The following is a 4422-nucleotide window of genomic DNA, read 5'->3' on the forward strand; positions in this document are numbered from 1 at the left end:
CAAGCCTCTTGCTGAAGGTGATCTGGCTTCTCAACCCACACCCAGGACTGAGGCTCTGGAAGATGGTGAGGGTAGGTTAAGGCCTTTCCCCCTGGGAGAGCTGCCAGCTCAGAGCCCAAGGCTTGGCCAGGAGAGCATCGCTGCAGGTGCCAGGACAGAGCCGTGCACATGTGTGCCCTCGCCCTGCACGATCCTCTCACCGCTCCTGAGGCTCAGTGCTGCCTGTTCAGATCAGAAGAGATGACAGAAGCTTCTGTGGCTGTTGAGTTACAGGTGTGTCTGCAGGGAGGACTTTCCCAGCTCCTGGGTTGGTTGCTGCACACAAGCCTGACTCCCATCGCAGGGGTGAGTGGTGTGTCCCTGCTGACCCCACAGGCTGAGCATTGGCATTCTGGGATCCATTCCTGTGAAATGGAATTATTTTGCTCTAAGGTCCTCCAAGAGGAAATACCAAAGCTACAGGAGTTATGAAACCCCATGAGCCATCCAAACCCATGAGGCAAATGCTGAAGAAAATTCTGCAGGAAGGACAAGGTGGGTCCATGTCCCTCAGCCTTCTCCTGAGACTCAGCAGCCGGGGGCTTTCTCTGCACATCTGGACACGCCGTGCCTGGCACAGCAGGAAGGGATCCATGGCAGCCTCACTGCCCCACTGCTGCTTTCATGCCCTGCAGGGCTGTTTCCCAGCCTGGCCTGGCTGCAGCTTCTCCCCAGCCTCTGCAGGAAGGCATTTGGTATCAGCTGACAGGGAGTCCAAACTGCACCATGGGCCATGCACACCCTGAGATCTTGTAGAATTCTCTGGTCTCCGGGTAGATCAGAAATGGCAGCTGTTTGGAGAAAGGAGGGCCCTGGCCAATCCCAAAAGTTGATATGATATCCTGGTCCTTAACCAAGTCTTTGAGAAGCATTTCCTCTTGAAGATGCCACCTCCCCAGTGGGGAATGCTGCCATCTGATCCAGCTGTCCCTTTCTGCAGAAGTGGATGGAGAGGCTGTGCTGAAGGCAGCGTTTCCCGGAGGAAGCAGTGGCTCATGGGCAGCCTCTGCTGCAGGAAGGGAGGCCATGCCAGGCACAGTCCCAGGAGGTAATTGCTGTGCCCCTGGGCCTGAGCCCTGCTGAGGCTGGAGCTGTACATCTCTGCTACTGGGGAGTGCCCACCCTTGAGGGATGTTGCACAGGGCATGGAAAGAGTGTTGAGAGTGACCAGGAGCCAGCCCAGAGCATTTCAGGCCCCTCTACAGCTTTCTCCATGTCCACTGACATCTGGCTCCCATGGTCTTACCCAACCCCCTGGCAGTGCCCAGTTCCCTAAGGCAGAAGGGCGATCCCAGCACACCATGGAATGGTTCTCATCTGTGCTCCCTTCCAGATGAGGTTCCCAGGAAGGATTCTCCATTAGATTGGCTGCATAAAATTTTGAAGCCCTTGGAGCCTCCTGCAGGTATGTCCTCAGTGTCCCATCAAGGAATAATCGTTGACAACCTGGTAGGAACCAGGTGACAGAAGCTTCTGTGGCTGTTGCGTTACAGGTGTGTCTGCAGGGAGGACTTTCCCAGCTCCTTTGCTGATCACTGCCCGCAAGCCTGGCTCCCATCGCAGGGGTGAGTGGTGTGTCCCTGCTGTACCCACAGGCTGAGCATTGCTTTTCTGGGATCCATTCCTGAGAAATGGAACTATTTTTTGTTAAGGTCCTCTGAGAGGGAAGAACAAAGCCACAGGACAGAAAGAATCACTTGAGTCACACCACATCCTGAAAGAAATAGAGAAGGAACTGCTCAGTAAGCGTGGTGGGTGCATTTCCCTCAGCCTTTCCTGAGACTCAGCAGTCAGGGGCTTTCTCTGGACATGCCATGCCCTGCACCATGGGAAGGGATCCATGGCAGCCTCGCTGCCCCACTGCTGCTTTCAAGCCCTGCAGGGCTGTTTCCCAGCCTGGCCTGGATGCAGTTTCTCCCCAGCCTCTGCAGGAAGGCATTTGGCATCAGCAGACAGGCTGCCCAAACTGCACAATGGGCCATGCACACCTTGAGATCCTCTGCAACTTCCTGATCTCTGAGCAGATCAGGAGAGGTGGTGGTTTGGAGAAGAGAGAGCCTGGGCCTTTTCCTGATCCTCTTCCATGTCTTCGACAAGCACTGCCTCCTGAAGAGGCCACTTCCCTGCTATGTAATGGTTCCATCTGATCCAGCTGTGCCTCTTCCTTTCTCAAGGGATGGACAGAGAGGCTCTATGGAAGGCGGCATTTCCTGAAGGAAGGGAGGCAATTGCAGGCACGGGCCCAGGCACAGGAGGTAATTGCTGTGCTGGGCTCAGCCCTTGGTGGGGCTGTGTGCCAGCAGCTCTTCCCACAGGGCCTCTCCTTGCACAGCCCGGCAGCAGCCAAAGCTGGAGGTGCTGCAGCTTCCAGGCCTCTGGAGCTCATTCCCAGCCCCTGGGAAATGGGACTCATTCACTAACATCCATCCCACTGCAGCTGCTCCTGGAGCTGGCCCTAAGCATCCAGAGGCCCAAGGCACAGGAGCAGCCCTGAGTGGGAGCCCTGCCATGATCCCAGAGCCACAGCCAGCCCTGGCTCCCAACTGGGCAGGGGCTGCACTGGCCCCTGACAGGGCCTGGCTCTGTCCCCTTGGGCTGGGGGAGCTGTCATGGAGCAGGGAGGGTCAGGGGTGGCAGTGGCTGCTCAGGGATGGGTTTGGCCCGTGTCCCTGGAAGGAGCCACTGCCCAAGAAGCTGCGCTGTCCCCGGGCTCTGCTCCCGGCCTTCTGGGCTTTGTTGGGTGGCACAGCCTGTGCCAAGGGACAGCAAGGTGCCTACAGGCCTCAGCTTTGGGGGAACAGAACATCCTGGACATACCCACCGTGCTGCCAGCTCAGCAGTGGAGCACAGCACAGGCCTCACGCTGCCCATTGCTCCCACAGATGCAGCCAGCACAGCACGTGTTCCCGATTTCCAGAAGGGCATCAGAAGAGGTTTCTGTCAGGGAACACGCTGTTGGCTAGAATTAATGGCAGGCCTGCTTTGTTTGGTGCATTTCTTCGTTTTATGCGGTGTTGGAATCTGGTATGCCTGGAAGAGAAAACAGTGAGTGTTTCGTTCATCTTTCCCTCAAACAGCTTCTTTTGAAAGTTATTGTAGAATAGAAACATTCCCAGTGAGGCTGCTGTAGACCTGTGGATAGTCCTTGGTTGCCCAAATAACTCTGCTGAGAGTTCTGCTGCTGCCCAGGCCTTTCATTGGCCTCTTAATTGCTGGGCCTTGTCCTGGGGAGCCCGCTGGGGCTGCAGCCAGTGCTGGCTGCCACTGAGGCTGCCTGGCCAAGAGCAGCCCCAGGAGCAGCGGGCAGAGGCAAAGCAAGGTGGGCAGGAGAAAGAGCAGGGACGAGATTGTCCTTGACAGGCAGAGGTGCTCTGGGGCCCGCTCCTGGCCAGGGACCCTGCCCAGAGCCATCCCCTGCTCTCCAGGGCCTTGAGGGGCAGCTGTCCAGCTGGGCCAAGCTGTGCCAGTAGCTCCAGCCGTGCTGGGGAGCCTTGGCAGCTCTGGGCCCTGCTGTGCAGGAGGGTCCCTGTGTGCCAGCGGCAGCTGGGGGCCTCAGCCACTCCACTTTCTTTCTCTACAGGAGCACCTCTGCACCTCCAGATGTCCGGCCAAACAGCTCAGTGTTGTGAAAAATGAGGTTCACATATTTTTCTTATAGAATTTAAAGGTTTAATGAAAAGATAACTAGGAGCTAAAAATAAAGTAAAGTACATAGATACAGCCAGGTGTCTCTGCATTCAGCCAAGAGAGCACACCTTACTGACAAAGGATTGTCCCTTAAAAACAGAATCCTAATACATATCCATAAATTCTCATGCATATTCATACATTCTTCTTAGGATCTTTAGTGTTCTTCTGTTTAGTTTTCTCTTGCCCCCTTCCCAATAGATCAATCTTCTTGGCGCCAACGAGATTTACATTTCCTGATAACAGAAATGCAATAAATTCCTCCCCCAGAGTTCTGGTCACTGCTGTCTTCATCTGGATAAGATAGTTTCTGAATGTAGGGGGAGTCTCCAGCTATCTTTTGCAGTCTTTAGGTTATACAAACTAAAGTAGTTTTTGTTTTAGTACTATGCCAAAGCTTAACATATATGTATTATACCACTATTTCAAAGTTTCATCAATAACAGAAATTAAGGAAACCATATTAATACAAAAAAATTTTCTAATCTTATACATATAACATTCTTTATAATATTTGCGAAAAGCCAATAATATGATATGCATTTATAACAGTGTGAATGTTAATCACTACACTCAGTCAGGGAGAACTGCACCTCTCTTCCTGCATCTCCAAGCCCGTGTCTGTTTTCCTTGCCAACGCTGAGTTATCAGCTTATTGCTGTGCGGCCACCACCCAGACCAGGACCCTCTGTCTCT

The 4422-nt window shown here is 53.8% G+C and overlaps 1 long non-coding RNA gene across 1 annotated transcript; it reads left to right on the top strand.

Annotated features, from left to right (window-relative positions):
* Positions 1-273: 273 nt before the first annotated feature.
* LOC147645542 (uncharacterized) lies at positions 274-3757 on the top strand. The gene is made up of 5 exons (XR_015282303.1): positions 274-1604; positions 1692-1790; positions 2214-2294; positions 2922-3084; positions 3620-3757. It is a non-coding gene; the product is annotated as an uncharacterized LOC147645542 (long non-coding RNA).
* Positions 3758-4422: the final 665 nt, after the last annotated feature.

This window comes from Cyanistes caeruleus, unplaced genomic scaffold (assembly GCF_971803275.1).
Source record: "Cyanistes caeruleus unplaced genomic scaffold, bCyaCae1.hap1.1 HAP1_SCAFFOLD_233, whole genome shotgun sequence".
NCBI classification, from domain to species: Eukaryota; Metazoa; Chordata; class Aves; order Passeriformes; family Paridae; genus Cyanistes; species Cyanistes caeruleus.